Source organism: Girardinichthys multiradiatus, chromosome 9 (assembly GCF_021462225.1).
Source record: "Girardinichthys multiradiatus isolate DD_20200921_A chromosome 9, DD_fGirMul_XY1, whole genome shotgun sequence".
Classification (NCBI taxonomy): Eukaryota; Metazoa; Chordata; class Actinopteri; order Cyprinodontiformes; family Goodeidae; genus Girardinichthys; species Girardinichthys multiradiatus.
In genome coordinates, this window is record NC_061802.1 from 32,904,974 (window position 1) to 32,926,720 (window position 21,747).

Genomic DNA, 21,747 nt, shown 5'->3' on the forward strand with positions numbered 1-21,747 from the left:
ATTGAGTGAGAGCCCTTACTGAAGAGCCATTTGGTGTTGAATAAGAGCCTGGGATAATAAGTCACTGTCTATACGCAGTGTATAATTAAAAGACTGTACCGTCTACACCCGGGACTGAATTACATGATACAGGCTATGACAATCCACGGAGTCACTTTTGAGTGGTACTCTAACACTAAGCGACAGCAGCTTTAGGAAAGCTTAGTGCGGCACATTTATTGAATAAACCAAATGGCGAGCAAAAGAGCTGAGCCCATGTGAGTCATAGTGTTTAGGATGATGTCACCACCACACAAACAGGAAAGACATTTATTTTTTTGCCTTTGGTCTTGAAAATATGTGCTTTGAAAAGTGGTTTGGGCTTGTCAAAGTCAGTAAAACAACATTTGCTCCAGGTCCATAGCTCCCAAAATGTGCCACTTGGGCTGCTTTAGTGGTCATCGTTGGACATTTTGGTATGAACTATTTACACGGCAAAAATAACGGAAATGTGCTGTAATGTGGAGGTAATAAACCAAAACAGTCAAAAAGATGTCTGTCAAGCACAATAATCTTTGTTACGAAGCTAAATGTAGTGAAGGAATAGAACCGAGCACGATTGTTGGTAGCAACTTATGATGCGCTGAAACTCTTAACAGGTATATGTTTATAAATAGGTGTTGTATTCAAGCTTACTGAGACAAGTGAGGCCTGCAGTGCTTTACTTAAAAGTTAGATAAAGTGTTGAAACCAGCGTGGCTCAGCTCTTTGCCCAAACATGTGTCACTGTAGGGATGGAAAGGGCAATAAAATGAATCACAAAGCCATAGGATTTTCTTTATATATGTTGGCTAAGGTTCAAACGTGACACATTCTGTGAGATTGTGGTATTTTCCTGCGTATCTTTGAAGTGTTTTCATGCAGGCTTAGTCACAGGCTGTATGGACCTGGGGAACACGGAGTGACTTTAACCTCCTCAGACGTAAAATGCGGATAAGAGTCTGAGTAGATACTTGAACCAAAAGCCCTTTTCATCGTTTTTAAATCCGTGCTCTTGAACATCATCGGACGTACTTCATGTGCAATCCCATTGACATTTCACCCTTGGTGTTAAACATATTTCATTAACACCAATTCATTAGTCACAATTGGGACAAATAAAAAATTGTAATGGTGAATAGACTGAATTTATATAGCACTTTTCCAGTAATACTGACCACTCAAATTGATTTACATTACAACCTTATTAATTTACCTGTTTGCACTCACAAACACAAATCAGTAGACAAGTTGTTAAGTGCCTTGCCCAGGGGCACATCAACACGTGACAGGAGGAAGTTGAAGGTGAATCTACAATCTTCCAGTTGCAAGACAGTCAATACCCACACTAAGCCAGTCGCTTCACAGTGATTAAACTGAAGGCTTGTAAAAAAAAAAAAAAAAAGAGTGAGGAACAGATGACACATTTACAAGTTGTGACTCACAAAATTGTATTAAATGCACATACCGTAGAGAAAGAAAAAAAAAAAACAGACTGCACATCCAAACTCCTGCTTACTGGAAGTCAGCGTAATGTTTTGGCAGGTATATGAGCAGGAAACAGAACAATGGGCTGATACATCTGTTTTTCTGGCTCGTCCTGTTTAGAGGCTGTGCTCTGTTGACATCAGTGCAGCCTTGGTATCCTAGAGGAAAACTTTAATTGCATATTTGATGCTCTACAGAAAAGATAGTGTCTTGCAAAAGTATTTAGTTTAAAATAAAGGGCCAAATTACAACAAATGTCTTACGTTGTCTTAAGATGACAAACAGATCCAGTTTATATACAGAAGTACATATTCAAATCAGTCCAATAATATAGATAGAAACCCATTAAAAACATACATTCTGATTTGATCCTTTTTATAATATAATGCAGTCTAACTTGGTTTATTATGCAAATTGTTAAAATGATATCTAAGGAAGCCTAGCTGATTGCATTGAGTCATTCACCTTGCAACAATCCCCCTCGCACTGAGCAGGCATGTGGAGATAATGAACAAAAATTACTTCCTTTTTACAGGAAGAAATCTCCAGCAGAACCTAACTCAGTGTGGACAGCTAACACTGACTGAGGAGTTGAGAAGAGAGGCTCCAAAACACAGTAACACTACCTTAGGAGTACTTTCTATGTTAAAAAAGGTAATCAGAGTTAAAAGCAGCAGCTCTTTGTGGCTTTTTCTAAATGAGAAACAGAGCTAAGAAGATAATTTCTCATCAATTTATGGTATGAAAAACAAAGAGAAGATAGTCAATGGCAGCAGTAGCTTCTTTGATAGCTTTGTCCAGGAGATAGATGGAGTTAAATACAGAATGACATTGCACAGAAGCACCAGGTCGGGTCTAGCTTCTAGGGAGAGAAAAACTGGGAGAGAACATTAAGTTGCTGACAGCGATAATTGCAGATAATGGATAAATGCAGAGCAGTAGGAAAATGTAGCGTATGGTGAAAACACAGTATGTCCTCCAGCAGTCTAAGCCTACAGCAGCATTGCCATAGCGATAGCTCAGGATAATTTAAGCCACCGTAACTATAAGCTTTAACAAAAAGGAGAGTTTAAGCCTAGTCAGTTCGATCCTACTGATAATGCAATGTGGTCTAACTTGGTTTACTATGCAAATTGGTAAAATGTTATCTGAGGAAGCCCAGCTGATTGCATTGAGTCATTGACTTTGCAACAATCCCTCTTGTACTGCCCAAGCATGTGGAGATAGTGAAAAGGAAACACTTTATTTTAATAGAAAGAAACCTCCAGCAACTTTTAGTCTTAAAAGTAAACAGGGTGTCTTCTTGTCTGAATAAAACTGGAGAGGATCCTTGATAACTAAAATTTCAGCCTCCCATTCCACGTTTTTAAACTTTAGGAACCAACGGTGAATGCTCAGTTAGGAACATATGTAACAATCAGATCTATGATATGTGATGGAGCTTGATTATTAAGAGCTTTAAATGTAAGAAGGAGAATCTTAAATTCTGTTCTGGATTTAACAGGGAGACAACGAAGAGAAGATAACATTGAAAAAATGTGATCTCTCTAGGTATATGACACCAGATTTTCAAAAATAAATACAAAGAAAAATCTTAAAAATTATTTGTTTTCAGCTCTCTTTACCCTGATACCCCTATATAAAATCCAGTGCAACTAGTTGGCTTCAGAACTAATACTTGAGGATACCGTCCCAATGGTGACACATGGGTGTAGCAGCATGAGGTGACGCCTCTTCATGCCTAGTTGATGGGAAGATTGATATAGCTACATGCAGGGCAGTCCTAGAAGAAAATCTGCCAGAGGCTCGCTTTCCAGCTGGATAGCAGCACTACACATACAGCCAGAGCTGCAACTGAATGGTTTGGATCAAATTCAGTTTGATCATATTGGGCCATGTGTTAGAATGGCCCAATCAATGACATCCAACTGAAATGGATGGCAAGACTTAAAAACGTGCTGCTCGCACATGTCTTCCATCCAGTCTGAATGGGCTTGGGCAATTTGGCAGAGAACAATTGGTAAAAAATCTAAAGTTGTAAAACAGATAGAGACATACCCTAGTAGACTTGTACCTCTAGTGAAATGGGATTCTATCAAATATCGATTCATGAAGGTTGAATACAAATGCATGCATCAAAAGCGTGTATTTTTTCTTTCTACTTCATAATTATGTGGAGTTCTATCACATAAAATCTAAATAAAATAATAAAGTTTGGGGTAGTACTGTAACAAATTGTGGGGAAAAAAATTCAAGGGTGTGAATACTTTTAAGAGGCACAGCATTTTCCGTGGCAGGTGGCAAGCTACAGGATATTAGGAATGATGTGTGAAGGCAAATAGGAGAACTGAAAGGGGAACGAACAGGAAATTAAAGGTCTGGAAAATTTAAATGCTCTCAGCGATGAGCTAGTTATGACTTTCAGGACTGCAATTTTTCACAAATCAGAGTCTTCCAAAATTATACACCATGCATAATTATCTGCCTTGGAAATGTTATTATACCATTGGTGTCACGTGGTTCAGCTGCATAAACACATTCCAGGGACGGCTTTCTTATCCGCAAAATTTCTTCACCTGCGAGAAACGGTCAAGCGCATTTAAGTTTGCATGAAAGGAGATTTTAGAGAGAAAGAGAGGCATCAAGGGAGAGGAGCTGATTGAAGGGCTGACCTTTTGGTGGGACCGTGCAAAGAGGGGGCCTGCAGACTCTCAGTCAGCTGTCAGATACTGCATCCAGCCTGGTAGTGGGAGTAGGGCCCTGACACCAGCCTCCTACCACCGTGCCCTGTTTGTGTCATCCATCTCTACATTCTTCCAGCCTTCCATTCCACATTAACACCCACCCATCCACCTGCCAAAGACAACGAGCCAGGCAGTGCCGCACAACACTCAGCCAGACGCAAACATCCACACAAAACACAAACAGATTTTAACCTGTGCCAGCCAGGTAACATTTCTACAAATAGCCGTGTGGGCATTTGGGAGAAAAATCGCAAAGCCGCAAACAGCCTGCTGTAGAGGTGAGATAATCGGCTTTGTGGTAACAGCAAATGGCCCCCTGAGTGGAAAGGCAGGTAATCATTGCACTGAGTGCTCTGTGGGAGAGGAGGAAAGTGCTTTTTCCATCCTTTCCATGTGAGTGTCTAGGCATATTCGCTCCGAAATGAGCAGCCGACTCAAATGTATGCAGTTCTAAAAGAACTTCAAATGGGTAGCTGGCTGCAACGCTAGCACAGAAGCTGTCAGCATAGAAAGAAGAAAAATTAAAAAATATCCTTAGAATACATTTACGCAACCATGAAACAGAAACAGACAGAAAAAGACACGAAGACCAATGTGAACAGCAGATGGGTCAACCTCAAAGCTGGCTTCATATCCCAAGCTTTGATCATCTTGCAGAGCATCGTATGACCCCGGTCAGCTGTAATGACCCAGTCCAACACATTATTATATTAACTCCAATTTAGAATCTGTGGAGGGGGTTGAAAATGCTTTACATAGAGTTTGACTGAACTTCAGCTGTTATGTAAAGATGTGCAAAAATGTGACATATAGCCCAAAAGGTATGTAACTGTGATTACAGTTGATTCTATTTAGCATTGATTCAGGTTGGTTAAATACATATGCATGCCACACCTTTTAGATTTTAATTTGTTACAAATTCATTTTCTTTTCCAAAGTAGTGCAATTAGGCAGTACTTTGTATAATAAAATACTTAAAATGTGATTGAAATGTGACGAGAAAAAGCTCAATGGATGTGAATAGTTTTGCTAGGTTCTTTAAATTTGCATCCTTGTATGCGTTCACTCTGTCCAGGGTGTGTTGGACTGATGCTAAGTTAACTTTGGTCAGGACAAATGTGAAAAATATTATATTGAAAAATATTATTGACAATGAGCATTGTGGCTGTTTGACATTCCAGCTAGTGGTGCTACATTGGTCTGCATCAGCGGGGTGGGACCCATCATCTGTGTACAATATGTACAGTGCCAATTTAGGAGGCGTGAATATTTGTGCCAGATCCTAAAGGTAATGATGGAGCGCTCTTTGAAACTGTGTCAAAGGTCCAGCGACATGCACAGGATATTGGTTCTGTTCAAGGAAGTGAGAAGGGAGAAAGAAGCTTGGCCTTTTATGACCTCGGGTAACACTATTCACAGATCTATAGTTAGCTATGAGGCCAGTGAAGAGGCCCATTAAGAGTACATGTTTCTCATTTTTCATCATAATTAATCAACTAAGCAGAAAGCACATGGTGGTGCAATCCACAGAGTATCATTTGTGCAGAAAGGTTGATAACATACAGAAATAAATTCATCATCTATAGCACGGTAAATTTCACTGAATTATAATAAATGCATTCATTTCAGTAATTCAGTTCAAAAGGTGAACTTGTTTAGACTCATTACACAGACATTTAAATCTATTAATGGTTTATTTCCGATGATATTGATGATTATGGGTTACAGCCAATTTAAGCCCAAAATTCTGTTTTTCAGAATATTAGAATATTATGAGACCAACAAAAAACATTTTTAAAACAAAAATATTATGTTATGGCCTAAATATTCAGGGGAAGACTGATGACCCTACAGTTGTCCAGCATACAGTCTCTGACATCCTGCACAAAAAAATGGTCATTGCTAGAGAACTTAGGTGTTCACAGGGGGCTGTATACAAGCATATTAATGGAAAGTTGAGTGGAAAGACATTTGCCAAAACAAATGTGTACAAGCAACAGGGATAACCACTTCCTTGAGTGGATTGCAAATCAAATCCCAATCAAGATCTTAGGGGAGATTGCAGTGGACTGCAGGTGGACTCACAGACTAAAGGGTGTCCACACACAGATGTATAAAGAAGATAAGAGACAACAGCCTCAACAATGCAGACGAGCAACCATCCTCAGCAACTCAGCATTGAGGGCATATATGTACAGTTCATACTTTTTAATAGGTCAACATTTCTGTGTAAAATATCAATTTGTTGTTTGTGTTAACATTTAAGTCATAGCATTCACATTTTATTAAAACTTGAATTTTGATTTTTATTTCAGAAGCTATAAACCATGATCATCAAAATGAAACCTTGGAAAATATCACTGTGTGTAAGAAATCTCAATAACATGAGTTTTACCTTTTGCACTGAATTACACAATCCTCTCAAGGCTACTTGACACACTTTTTCCTTCTAATCAACTTTCTATTAACATGCTTGAATACAGCTGCTCCAGTATACTTATCCTTGACAATGTTGTCAATGTCTTCTCCATGTCTTTGTACATCACCACTCATAATTTTTGTATTTAGATTCCTTTCTTTGGTCTTATGTAATAAATGAAATTTGAGAGAAACTGAATTTTGGGTTTTCATTAGCTGTAAGCCCAAACCATAAAAACTAACAGAACCACTGTGTGTAATGAACAGAGGTGAATAGTAGCTAGTTACATTTACTCAGGTACTTTTACTTTTAACTTTTTTTAAATATATATAGTTGTAGGAGTTATTTTACAGCAGTGTACTTTATAGTTTTGCTTGAATAATGTTATTATGAATTAATACTATTCTTACTTGAGTGCAATTTCTGGCTTCTCCACCTACCTCTAGTCATTTCACCGAATAACAATTAAACACATTTGAACTAAAAATGCACCAGACACAGACACGAGTGAGACTTCTTGTTTGTAAACAAGGTCCACGGTTCTAATGTTGTTTTCAATCTGCTGAGCCTTTTGTGCCATTTGGGGGTCAAAAGAACATACAGTAGATATTGTCATTAGAAGTACTTTTCACTGTATGCATTACCTACTGTTGTTATTGGTTTCAAATGTTTCATGTCGTGGAAAACCGAGATTTGGAAATGTGTGTTTCTCGATGAGGCTGCAAGGTGGCACAGTTGGTAGCACTGTTGCCTTGCAGCAAGAAGGGTTTGACATCTTTCTGCATGGAGTTTGCATGTTCTCTTCGTGCATGTGTGGGTTCTCTCCAGGTACTCTGGCGTCCTTCCACAGTCCAAAAACATGCATGTTAGGTTAACTGGTCTCTCTACATTGCCTTTAGGTGTAAATGGGTGTGTGCATGGTTGTTTTTCCTGTGTGTGTCCTGCATGTACCCTGCCTCCTGCCCATAGACTGCTGGAGATAGGCACCAGCTTCTCCGCGACTCACTATGAAAGAAGCGGTATAGAAAATGACTGACTGGCTGACTTTTTTACTCTTACTTGAATAATTTTTTGAATGACAACTATTTACTTCTACTGGAGTAACAACATTTTGAAATAGTTCTACTCTTATTAGAGTACAGATTTTGGCTACTCTACCCACCTCTGGAAATTAATTTATTTAAATTATAAATTTCACTTATGGAATTAACATTTCATTGACATTTTAAATTAAACAGATGCAACTGTACACATGATTGATGATGAAAACAGGTAGATTGAACACTAAGTGAGAGAGATGGTTGACTCTGTCAACAAAGAGGATTTAGGTGGATCAAGAAAAACCTGGAGACAATGCTTTACATGATCTGGCAGCCTTGTCACCACACAGGGATTGATTGCCTACACACACAGGAGGAACATTTGCCACGTGTGTCACAGTTTACGTAAGTGTCACAATGCAGCCCTTGCAGTAAGGGGGTTGAGTGCTTGTGAAGCAAAGCAAACACAATGAGATAAATACAACTGATCCTGGTGCAGACTCTTCTTGGCTCTGCCCAAACAAGGCTAACATTTGTTCGCTAAGTCAACCCTGCAGCAAATGTAGTTTTCCTCTCTGAGAGTATGCACACTCTTTTTGCCCCGTCTTGCCAGTTAAGATCCTTCAGTCCCATGTGATCTTTCCATCAGGCCCTGGGCATGTTTTTTTTTGTTTTTTTTCCCTGCCTCTTGGGGCTGTTTTACGCGCCTTTTTCCCACAGCCTGTCTTTAGCTGATCTGCCCCCCTCCCTTTTTTCCAAAACACATACTGAATGTGCCTGTGCACGAGATGACACATTCACACATGAGCATGGATGAGCACATACTCGCTGTGCAGAAGCAGTCTCTTTTTAGTCCCTTTTTAATTGCATAGTTAACGCAGGTGAGGGCCTTCTCCTCATAGACATGCGCCCAGGCACGCCAAAAAAGGGGAACTGAGGCAGCACGTAAATAACTCCAAAACAGCATCTCGAGGCTCCATTCCTTCCTCCTGTGTTGTAACCTCTCTATCATTGATTTTCTTCTGCCACCTGGGCTCTTTTGAAACTTTCCAACTGAGTAGGAATTTCCTAAACATTTACAGATTGTGCAAATTATAAATATAGCAAGAATTCTCAGAGCAAACATTCAGTTATTTTGCTATTTTATTTAGATTGTGTTTGGTGAAATACTTTCCAGAAAGAACATTTCCAGAATTTCATGTTACATATACTTCATAGTTTTACATGTTAAATTCTTTGCACTGTGGCCTGCGAAGGTGACCCCCATTTTAGCCTTTGCCATTCCAGTAAATCCTTTTTGTGCTGGGTGACGTTTGTCCCTGCACCCAATGTGACTGAGACCTCTCCTTGGCTTCGTGGTCACAAGCCTCTTTGGTGCGGCAGCGTTGGAAAATATGCCAACAAGCTAGTTTCCACCCAGGACGCACAAAGCTGGCAGAAATAGCTTCTTTGCCTCTGGCCTGGATACCACTGCTGATGTCCCTAAGTAGCCCCAGATGGATATAATTAGAGGGGCAAATCAGTAATGAGAAGAACTCTATAATGTCAAAAAGCCTAAAAATGCTGTGTTTAAGATTATTTTGCACCTTTGCAACTGTTCAAATAAAACTCATTTATCTTTTTTAAAAAGTGTGCCAATTTCTTTAAAGGTGTAATTATTCTCTAAAACTTTTAGAATATTTCTGACATTTTTCTTTCAAATGAGGAAATAACTAAGTGTATTCAAACCATCCTCCGGCTGTGTTCCTCTTTCAGCTCCACCCTTCTCCACCATCTCACAATGTGACCCCTCTAAAGTGTTCCTTCCACCATGGATTCTTCGGTGTCTCAGCACTGGATAGCACTGATCGAGGCTAAAATATCCAGTATTATTCTGTTATGTGCAGAGTAATTTACCCCACAGATATCCAACACAATTGTTTTCACCTTTCAACTTCCACACCACCTTGCAAAAAGTGTTCAGACCACTTGAACATTTCACATTTTGTCACGTTACAATTACAATCTTTATTGCAAAATTGTTAAGAGGAAAGGGAAACAATAGATGGTTTCACTTTTGCAATTCTCGAGATATACATCTTGCTTCCAATTGTGTCCAGAATATTGGAAGCCTAGTAAGATTTGATGTGCTGTGAACATCGGTTTTTCACTATTGTCAGAGATTTTGTATTGGACTTCAGTCTGGACTTTAGCTAGGGCATTCTAACTCATGGACATACTCCACTTTAAACCATTCCATCATAATACCTGACTATGTTTAGGCTTGTTGTCCTACTGGATTGTGAATCTCTGCCTCATTCTCAGCTCTGCTGCAGCCTCATCTTTAGCTCTGACCAGCTTCCTTATCCCTGTTGAAGATAACAAACCCCAAACCATGATGCTGCCACCACCATCCCACCCCATATTTATGTTTTGGGTCCATAAGCATAGCAAATGAGCTACAAAATGTCCCCTTAATAGGATTGTCTGTGGGTCACATTGTGTTGTGTTAAATTTCTATACAGGTTTAATGCACAACATCTCTGGGTACAAAATGTGACTCAGATGGAGCCTCAATGTGTTCCCTATTTTGAACTGATTTACTTATCACCTATTTGAGACCCAGATAAGACATGCATAGGGTGCCCAACTGGGTTAGCCCATATGGGTCATATTTAGTCACCGGAATTAGGCCCAATATAAAAACCAAATTTTAAGCCCGTGCCAGCTTAGCTCCCATCCAGGCTGAGATTAGTCCATATTGGGGCCACATACACTTTTGCTGTAGATTCTGTGGGGATGGTTTATTCAAGATGCTGTTCGGTGTTAGTTTTCCACCATATAAAGATTTTTGCACAGAGCCTTAATTTTGGTACCTACTTCCAGATGTTTTCTGTATCCCCTACAAGGTTTGGGGCAAACTTGACTTCTTATGACTTTCTACTTGCCTCTTCTATAAAGGCCAAATTTGAGAAATAGACTACTTACCTAAAACATTAGCTGTAGAAAACTGCAGTTCCTCCAGAGTTATCATGGGCCGAGTTGCCAGTATCGTCTGTGAATTAGGTTCCCTTTGTCAGGCTGATCATATAAAGTGAATGACCATATCTTTGCATAGTGAGATAATGGATTAAACCATGCTTCAGAGTTTATGTACTCATTAGGTGACATGTTTTGGTTTTTATTTGTAAGATATTTTGAGCCATGCATAATTTCCCCTCCACATCATAATTATGTGTTATGCTTTGTGTTGGTTTATGTAAAATCCCAATATAAAGAACTGAAGAATTGTAGTTGTAACATAAATACTTTTCCAAAGTACTGAATAAGGCTGGGTGCTGCTATGTTGCAGTGCTAAGTTTATATAACATATAGCCATTATTTTATGTTTCACATTATTTAAATTCTGATCAGACATGCTCTGAATGCAGTTACTGACACTTTTCTTTAGCCGAGGGTTGCCAGAGGAGTCTGTTCCATTACTCCAAATAGCAAGCAAAGTGTTACTGTAAATACCTCTGAGAAGGTCAGATATATGAATTTCAGAGTAGAATAACTTCAGCACATTGCAACTATTCGTGGGCTAATACAACATTAGCATGAGTCATTTAAAGATAGACAGCCAGACATTTTGTCTGTGGTAAAGCATAATATGACCTGAGCTGAAAGATAGATTTACCTTAATTACAAATTTGCAATCTAGAAAAGCTAGATTCTCACCGGCATCCAAAAAATTTGGTTTCAACTTCTATTTATTTACAGTCACCTGCCTCTTTATTAGGTACACAGTCCAATATTAGGTTGGATCCTGTTTCAGAACTGCCTTATTTCTTCATTGTTTCAAAAGATGTCAGAAAACATTTTTTAGAGAGTTTGTTCCATGTTGACATGACACAATCATACAATTGTTTCAGTTATGTCAGCTGCATTTTCATTATGCAATCTTCCATTTCATTCACCCATTATTTCCAATGCCGCTTAATACTGACAGGCCCATAGGTGGCCAGTCCTCCACACAGAGACACATCGGACACACAACCACGTCCACATAAGTTACACTTGAAGGGAAATATGGAGAACCCGATGTGCATGTTTCTTGACTATGTGGGGAAACTAGGGTACTCCGAGATAACCCAAGCATGGACACAAGGAATATGCAAAGGCTAACAGCTAAGCCACTGTTTAGCTCACAGGCCCTGGTGACTATGTGGGCTACTGGAGTACAGTGGAAATCTTGGGCTGTGGACAATGTGAAACATGTATTGTTCTCTGATGAGTCCACCTTTACTGTTTTCCCCACATCCAAGAGAGTTACGGTGTGGAGAAGCCCCAAAGAAGCGTACCACCCAGACTGTTGCATGCCCAGAGTGAAGCATGGGGGTGGATCAGTGATGGTCTGGGCTGCCATATCATGGCATTCCCTTGGTCCAATACTTGTGTTAGATGGGCGCGTCACTGCCAAGGACTACCGAACCATTCTTGAGGACCATGTGCATCCAATGGTTCAAACATTGTATCCTGAAGGCGGTGCCGTGTATCAGGATGACAATGCACCAATACACACAGCAAGACTGGTGAAAGATTGGTTTGATGAATATGAAAGTGAAGCTGAACATCTCCCATGGCCTGCACAGTCACCAGATCTAAATATTATTGAGCCACTTTGGGGTGTTTTGGAGGAGCGAGTCAGGAAACGTTTTCCTCCCCCAGTATCACGTAGTGACCTGGCCACTATCCTGCAAGAAGAATGGCTTAAAATCCCTCTGACCACTGTGCAGGACTTGTATATGTCATTCCCAAGATGAATTGATGCTGTATTGGCCGCAAAAGGAGGCCCTACACCAAACTAATAAATTATTGTGGTTTCAGTTTCATTGTCCAACCCCTGTAGTTTACACCAAATTCTCACCCTACCATTTGAATGTTGCAGCTGACATTACTCTGCTGAAACCCATCCACTGAAATCCACATACCTAGATTGTAACAAATGGCTATTTTAGCTTCTGCTGCCTTTTCTTAATACACACCAGCCTGCCCATTTTCCTTTAAACTCTGACATCCACACAACAGCCATTCACTGGATATTTTCCCTTTTTTGGACCATTCTCTGCAAGCTAGAAAGAGATGATCATGTCTCAATATTCTAGTTGATCACTAGTTTCTGAAATACTCCGACCAGCCCGTCTGGCACCAACAGCCATGCCACATTCATAGTCACTTAAACCCCCTTTATTCTTCACACTGCCGCTTGGTTTGAGCTTCATCAAGGCATCAGCATGTTTAGAAGGCTAAATACTTTGAGTTATTGCCATACAATTGGTTGATTCGCTATGTGTGTTAACAAGCAATTGGACAGGTGTACCAAATAAAGTGACCAGTGAGTCAATGTCCCAGAAAAAATATTTATTTTAAATTAATTAAGTTACATATCCACTAATAAACGACATTTCTTTATATTAAACAAGCTGCATTTTATGTCGATATACATCTGTTTTTGACTGTAGAGTAAATTATGAATTTATTACTAGTGTAATACTGATTTTTGCTTCCATCTTTATATAAGTTTACAATGAGAAAGTTGGAACAAACTAACAGGGTAAATATTTGTTCTCTCAGTGGCAAACAGCTGAGGAAACGTGAACAGTCAGAGGTCAAAGTCATGATCTTGTCAAACAAAAGATCATAAAAACATTCATTACCTACACAAAATTGAAGTGCATTATTCCCAACTTTGATTTAAATGCTGAGCATTTCAAGCAGAAACATCCCACAGTGTTGTTCATAAACTGTGTTGACTACCAGAAATTTTACACCCACGGAGAACAAAAGCCCAAATTAACCTGACCTGCCTGTAATATTGCTGCACATTTGGCTTATAACACACTGTGTACCAGTGAATTTCAGCCTCCGCCCCCATTTGTAGTCTCAATTTACCCTTTAAACTGCCACTGAACTTGGCACATCACAGCCAGCCCACAATGCAATGTGTCTGATTATATAAATTTCTCATCCACGTTCTTGCTATTGTGTGACAAACACCAGTGGAGGCCTGATAAACACATCCTTTACAAGCAGTCAACACCAGACACGTCATCTGGTACGGCTTAAATAGACACAACTGACTAATTAACTGTGAACTCATTTTTGGATCCATGGCTATATCAAGTAATGTTGAGAGGAAAGAGTAGACATGGCTAAACATAGAGAAGTCCTAAGTCTGGTTGGAGAAAGTGAGGTTAGTGGTTAAACATTTACTCCAGGCATGTTAATGGAGCCCAAGTGTGTTTAAACACACACGAGCTGATGAGCAAAACCCAACAAATCATACAGACGCAATCATAATTAAAGCAGGATTTTTGCCCACATTTAATACACTATCTATCATCTAAGTTGGAGTTAACCTAGCATGCATGGGTTTGGACTATAAAATCAGAGTACACATCAGAAACCCTCACATCAGAAAGAGAATGTGAAAAACTCCACACAGAAAAGCTTAACCAAAATTTGTGCTGACAACTTTGTTGCTAAAAGGCATGCAAAAAAATGATTACATTATTTTTAACCCCATTTGTGAAAACGCATAAAAGACAACAGGAAATGTACACAGTTATATAAAAAAAAACAATAAGGAAAATGTTTTTTGCAAGTCTTTTAAAATTTTAGAATGTCCTTTTACAACAAAGCAATGTAAGATTTTTTGTATAAGACTGAATATATACACAACAATTTATTAAAAAAACAACAACAATGCCTTGCAGAAGTATATATACTTTTCCATAGTTTAGCATTTTATAACCACAGACTTCAATGTATATCATTGGGATTTCATTTGCTAAACTAAGAAGAGGTAGCGCACAATCTTATAAAGAGGAAGGAATAGGTGTTACACTGTTTTAAAAAAAGTTGCGAATAAAAATTGAAAACCCCAGCTGGACTAACACTTTTGCTTATTCTTTGCCAAATAACTTAAGCCAAGGCAGATCGGCTGAATAGCATTTTTAAACAACAACTTTGACGTTAGGACACTCCTCAAAGTTGGATTTCGGTTTGGACTTTTACTAGGCTATTCTAGCATGTGCAATGATTTGATCTAAACCATTCTATTATAGCTCTGGTTGTATGTCTCAAGTCTGGAAGGTTTTCTTCCAGTTGCCCTTTGTTTAGCTCCAGAAATCTTCCTGTTTACTTTCAATTTTGCTGTCCCTGCTGAAAACGTGTCTCCAGAGCAGATTGCTGCCCTCGCCATATTTTGTGGTCTAGAGAGTGTGTTCAGAGGTTTGTTCGGTTTTTCCACTGCAAATGAAATATTCCAAGAACGTCTCATTTCGGTCTCATCTTATCAGAGCATTCTCCGGAGCACTGACCAAAACCTCCTTTTTGCAGTGTTTTCTCCATGCGTTGTGACAAATTTAAAAAATACTTGGTGTGGCTTTCTTCTTGACACTCTTTCATAGAGGCAAGATTTGTGGAGAGCAGGACTGACAGTAATCCTGTCAAAAGATTCTCCCGCCTGAACTGTGGATCTTTGCATCTCTTCCAGAGTTACCATAGGCCTCCGGGCTCCCTTCCTGCTTTCTTTGCCCAGCCTGTCAGCTTAAACAGACAGTCATATAGTAGTAGCTTTGCAGTTGTGTCATATTCTATTTTGGCAAGGTACTATTGGTAAATAGAGCTAATAACCAATGTGTCCATGTGTTGTGTGTGTTAAAGCAGTGAATAGCTATAAATTATATTGCTGGTTTTAACTGGATTTCTTTTAAACAATTTTAGCCTAGGATACACTAGGTGGGCATTCTGGTTGTAACAGCACAGGAAATGCTGCTTTTGTCATGCATTAGATTAAAGTGAAGCCTTGTCTTTGATCATTAGTTGTACAGATGCACAGGTCAGTGTAGCCTTTCCACTGTGACTCACTTTGGCTTCCCTGTTGTCCACCCAAACACAGTAAATATTTAACTCCACGTCATTGGTGGCATTCTCAGTTCAAAATTCTGTGGCATTTTATTGAGTTCAACAATGAAACTAGACTTTTTTAAAGTAGTGGAAAAGTGGCAGGTAGCAGAGGGCTATGTTCACTTCTATGAAACTGTCAACATTTTTCAGGAGGGAACCCTGAAAGGTTTCCCTCATTTACACTGTTATGAAAATAGCTCTCTCTGCAAAAGACCCAAAGTCCAGTGAATTGTCTTTTATGGAATTACTGCTGTTATCGTAAGAGACGCACAGAGAGTGTAGCCAATGGGAGGCAGACTAATGGGCAGTGAAAGCGTATGAGAAGTGGGGGGTGGGATAGAGGGTTGGAAAGTTTGGGGGTAGTAGAGAGGTAGAGAGGGAGAGACACATAAAGATAAGAGGGGAAAGGGGTGGCGGAGCCAGAAGGAAACAGGAATGGATGACGTCAGTGGGGACGGAGGACTATTTTTGGAATGTGATGGGGGGGATGGCTGCTGCACACTCCTCTGGGCTGACGTCATGGATGAGATCAACCCAGCATGACCTACCGCCTCGATCATGTGACCTGCAGTGACCTTCGCAATCCGTTTTTAAATTACTCTGTGTCAGCTGCAGAGTAAAAGCCTGCTACAGGGGTAAGGCCTGGGAAAAACAGTGGGGGTAAATAAGGAAAGCAAAATGGAAACTTAAAGAGACCTTTTGCACAAATAAGTGGGTTACTGAAGCAGAAGAGAAAGAACTAATTAGAAAGAATGTGAGTGCAAGGGTGGAGAACAGAAAGACAACAGGAGACGCACAGAGCAGAGGAGCACCAGCCAAGATTGAATTAGCCTGCAGCTTTGGCTACCCCTAAGCCTGGGACGGAGTAGGATTAGTGGGCTAGGATTCGGGAGAGAGTGTGTGGGAGTGTGTGGAAGTTTTCAACTGTGTGGGTGGAGAGCAGGGCGATTTGGCAAGTTCTGAACTTGCTTACACTAACAAAGGAAATGCCTTCTTCTGGTATTCATCACCAGTGTGTACTGTACACACACACACAAACCCACACAAATACACACAAACACACATACATTCATAGCTATTATCTCCTATCAGTTGTTTTTCAGTGCTTAACTTCTGGGAGTATTAGTGCACTTAAAACTGAGATTTTGAGCTGATTTGGTGTCTCCCTCATTACACATTGACCTCGAAGTGCACAACATTTACAATTAATACTGGTTAGTGAATGGGCATAACTTTGTTTCACCAGAAGAAATATGCAGAAGTCCATTACGTTTTGCCAAAACCACCTACCCAGCCACCCACATTTCCTGCCCTGAGTCTCTTTCTTCTCTTCTCTTCTTCCTCCTCCTCCTCCCTGTTCTCTCCAGTCTATCTCTCTGCTTTATTCTGCATCATTCTATTTTCTCCTCTCTACGCTGACACCTAACCTTTGTCGGACCATGATTCCTTCCAGCGCCGAGCTGTGGGCTGCCAAACAGACAAATAAACAAACATGCAGTGCTAAAACCCTCCCAACTTGGTCGGGTTTCACAGCTAAAAAGGTTCTTATCGTGGACGGCTTGTGTCCTGTGGGTGGATTTCATTAGCTCATTTAACACATTTGGTCCAGTTCTCGGCTGTCCTATTGTGGGCCTTTTTAGTGAGAGCAGACTGGCTCTGTAAAAAGCAGCAATTATCAGGTCGATTTTGCGGGGGTTGCTGTAGTTACACCACTCGGAATAGGCTGTGCAGTGAGAGGTTTGCAGGCCCAGATCAGGGCTTTGGGGCCGCTTCTAATCACGACACAAAGCCTGTGAACAGGACAAATGTCTCGCTGCACAAGCACAGAATATGCAGAGCAGTGTGAAGTATTGTGTTACAAGCGTGATAGGCCAAGTCATGGCAGTCATATTTTCACAGGATACATGTGAAAGATGAATATCCAAAGATGACTGCTACACTCCTGTAGGACAATTATTTTCATAGAAAATAAGTAAAATTCAGGGGGAAACTTAGCAGGGGATAAAAGCAAAAGAATCGAACAGAATCTTCTGTCTGAATATAAACCTGCCTCCTGAATGTTGGACTTATAGTGCAACATAGTGTATTTATTCCCCTTTAACTTTTTTCATATTAGTTCACATGACAACCACAAACCATCTAAACCATTGCACTGTAGCTCATTACATTGTATGTTTAGTGTGCTGTTAAAAGGTGACCCTCCTCCCCAGTCTCTAGTCTTTAGCCGCCTCTGACTCTCTTCTTATCCTGTATTTACCTCAGTCCATTTAGCCTTCAACTCTGATCAGCTTCCTTGTGCCTGCTTAAGAAAAGCATTCCCACTACATGTTGCAATCAACACCATATTTCATGGGTGGGATGATGTATTTAACGTAATGTGCATTGCTGGACTCATCTTGCCAGATCACCTTAGTCTACTTGTTTAATGGTATACCCTAGCACTTGTAGCAAACTGTAACAATTGCTAAAACTGACTTTTTATAGCTTGCTTTCAACAATTGCTTTCTTCAGGCCACTCTTTCATAAAAGTAACATACAGCGTGTGAAATGCACGACTAACCTGTCAACAGATTCATCTGCCTCAGCTCTGGATCTCTGCAGCCAAGAGTTACCATGGGACTTGGCTGCCTTTCTGAAAAATTTGCTCTTAGCCCGGTCTGTCTTGGTTAGTTTGCAGTTTTTCCCTTACTCTTTCCATTTTCAGATGGACTGAACAATGCTCCGTTAGCGCCAGGATATTGTTTTTTAACCTAATACTGCTTTAAACATCTCCAAAACATTGTCAGTGATCAGTGTGCTCTGTTCCGGTGTCTTCATGATGCTGTTTTTTGATTCTTCTTTAATAAACTTCTGAGGCCATAACAAAACAGTTGTATTAATACTCAGATTAACGTACTCACAGGTGGACACAACAGCATAATTTTGTGACTTCTGAAGTCTATTTATCGCACTGAATTTCATTTAGTTGCATAATATCAAAGAGCAGAATACAAATACGCACCTCCCTTTATTTGTAAAAAAGGATTTAAACCATGTGTCATTGTTTTCGGAATTGATCTGACCCACATACAGAAGTACACTCCGGAGAATGAAAATCAGTAAAATAATGTTTTATTGTACAACAAGTAATCAGGAACATGAATGGGTGAATCTCCAACTGTATGGAAGGAAGGGGAAGAGAACTGGTGAGATAAGGAACTAAAATGAGGCAGAACTAACGATAAATAACTAAGTTGAATAAGTGAACGGCTTACTAAGAAGATGCAGTCAGGTCACCGGGGGTTGAGGGATTCGGGGTTTTGGTTTACGGAGCAGAGTTCATTCTGATGTTTCCTCTGGTGCTGTTTGAGGGAGACTGGAAAAACCATGTAGTTATCCAAGATGCAGATGCTTATGTTGGAGGGTGGACAGGGCACGCTCAATGTCTTGATCCAAGAAACGGAGGAATCAGGAAGGCTGCCAGCCAGAGCGAAATCCAGTTGAAGTCAGTAGTTCATAAAACGAAGTCCTCAAAAACGTAGGACGTCTTAACCCACAGAAGTTCTGAGACTGACGTCTGTGTTCAGCGAGGTAAATCCAAGAATCAGGGTTTCAGCCTGCGAAGGAGCATACACAAAGTTACTTAGAGCATGAAAACGACGCTTAGACTAGACGTGGCTGAGTTCGTTACCACTGTAGGCAAACACTCTCGCGTCGAAGTGCTGGCAGCCTCCTGCTTAAATACTCCTCCATGCAATCAGCAGAATAAGACGCACCTGTCCCCCAGCGCACCTGAGAACTCCAGCACCATCTGGGAAACTGAACACAATGTTGCAAGCACAATATGCACAAAACACAACCCAAAACCCTGACACCATGTATTATTTTTCCTTCATGTCACAGTTACGCTCTACTTTATCGCTATTTTACAATCCCAGTATAATTCATTTCAGTTTGAATTTGTAGTGTAAAAAGATGTTGAAACGGAATGAATACTTTAGCAAGGCGCTGTATTTCTAAGAATGTGTTCCTCGCCTCATGGCAAGTGAATCATCCTCTAATTGTTTTTTTATGACAGACAAATAAATATCGCTTTCTTTTTAATTTTAACCAGAACCAGTGAAAAAACTGTATAGTCAGAGCATACTTAGAATCCTGCAGAAACCCAAGCCAAAATATGAGGAACGGCATTCTCATTAGTCACTTGGCTCACATGCCGTGTCTCATCATTTTACCTTCCACTTAGGAATGTGTTGACTAAGGAAGGAGTGACTAATGTGTCCTCAGTATTTTATAGAAACAAAATACAGGCAGTATATTTGGTTACTCATAACAGAGCAGGGACATATAAACACTCCATACCATACCGCATGATGAATATACCATCTGTGGAGACTGAATACAGTGAGGTCGACTGCAAAACATTTGGAGAGCATCCAGCGCATTCCTGGGAACTGCTCACTCTACAGATCTTGTCGGGTTTGGCTGTTATTCACTCAGTAAGGAGCAACTGAAAAATGTGCACTTTATTGTACATTTCCATATCCATGAGGAACTTTCTGTTTTGAATTGAAGTAGATATGTCGATCTCCTTTGAAGTTCTAAGAAAAAAAGTTTACTAGAAGAAATGTCGTGACTCACATTTCTGGAAATGGGGGCTCTGGTGGAGAATGTTCCTGGCCTGGATGTTCAGTAGATACTGTAAACTGTGACTGTGACTAAATCATAGTCTAAAAAGTGACACTTTCTTTTCTTGTCCACTGTTACCGCATGTTCCTGCACAGTTTTTCTCCCTTTCTTTCTCCGACACTCACCCTGGCGCTGTGTCTGCTTCAGTGTACAAGGCTGTGGAGCTCCGAGATATATGTCTCATCAATCATCTGTGCTGTGAGCCTCGAGGGTGAGCGGGCTACACCTCAGGCAGGGCACCTTTCTGCAGGTGTGGGATCACAGGGCCCATCCGCACTGAATCCGTTGCCTTTTGGCTCCTCTCCACTCTGTGCTCGTATGACACCTTTTTAAAACCCAACACAGTACCTCATGTTCTTTTGTGCATGTAAAACTCTTCTCACACCACATTTGTTACTACTTGCTACTATTATGATCAGGCATCTTAGGGTTATGTAATCCGGAGTTTGTTGCAAAATACAGTTGCCCCCAAAATTTTTTATCCTCCACTACAAGCTACACATTTTTAAATCAGGGTGGATTGCTCCATTCAAATCTGCAATCTGTCTCCACCTTGAGCAGAGGAGTTCACAGTAAGTACCTTGGTGACTTGTTAATGAATGATGGCATAATGAAGCATCAGACTGATCAACAAATTGGGAATTGGGGCCTCATCTGCAGAATATGCTGTTCTGGTCCGTGGTGGTAAAGAAGAAGCCCAAACTCTTCATCTACTGTCAGACTCTCGCCTGGTCACAACATTAATTTCACAACTGATAGATCCTGGATATAAGTGGCTAAAATGAGCTTCTAGGTTTCCCTCCTAAAACTGTTATCCCTTGCAACTCGATCACAGATAAGCATAACACAATGGATGGATGGGGATGTAGTTACAGCCACACCTAAAGAAACTATTAAAGAGGTGTATTAGTTGCATCAGGTGTGCTTTAAATGAAAGTCCTCAAATACCCAGACTGTTGATAGTAATGTTTCATGCCATGGCCAAGTCAAGAGAATTGTGCAAAAAGTTCAGAAAAGAGATCATTGCCTTGCCCCAACAACAAAGTAAGGGCCTGAAAGCCACATACTAAATGCTGAAGAGCTCCATGCCATAGATATATACACTACTGTTCACCCAAGAGAACAAGAAAAGTCGGTTACAATTTGCTCTATAACTATAAGTATATATAAAACCAAATATATTGTGGGATTCTGTTCTGTGGAGTGCTCAATCAAAACTGGACTTTTATGATCAGCGGTGTGTCAGGAGGAGGAAGATTGAAACATTTACTGAAAAGAACACCATCGTACAGTGAAGCATGGTGGTCGCTCAGTGATGTTTTGTGGTTGCGTTTCTTCCTGTTACACTAGAAAACCAATACTGTGTGCAAGACTGGGGATATCTGAGCAAAGTGTGGAGAGCAGGTCACATGACACAGAAAGACTTGGAGCCACAGCA

The 21,747-nt window shown here is 40.3% G+C and overlaps 1 long non-coding RNA gene across 2 annotated transcripts; it reads right to left on the reverse strand.

The window, feature by feature from the left end:
• Positions 1-18,736: 18,736 nt before the first annotated feature.
• On the reverse strand, positions 18,737-21,366 carry LOC124874351. 2 transcript variants are annotated; one of them, XR_007039776.1, is made up of 3 exons: positions 19,312-21,351; positions 18,896-19,237; positions 18,737-18,798 (listed from the first exon to the last, which is right to left on the reverse strand). It is a non-coding gene; the product is annotated as an uncharacterized LOC124874351 (long non-coding RNA). The 2 variants fall into 2 exon arrangements; XR_007039777.1 differs by having other exon boundaries at positions 18,896-21,366.
• Positions 21,367-21,747: the final 381 nt, after the last annotated feature.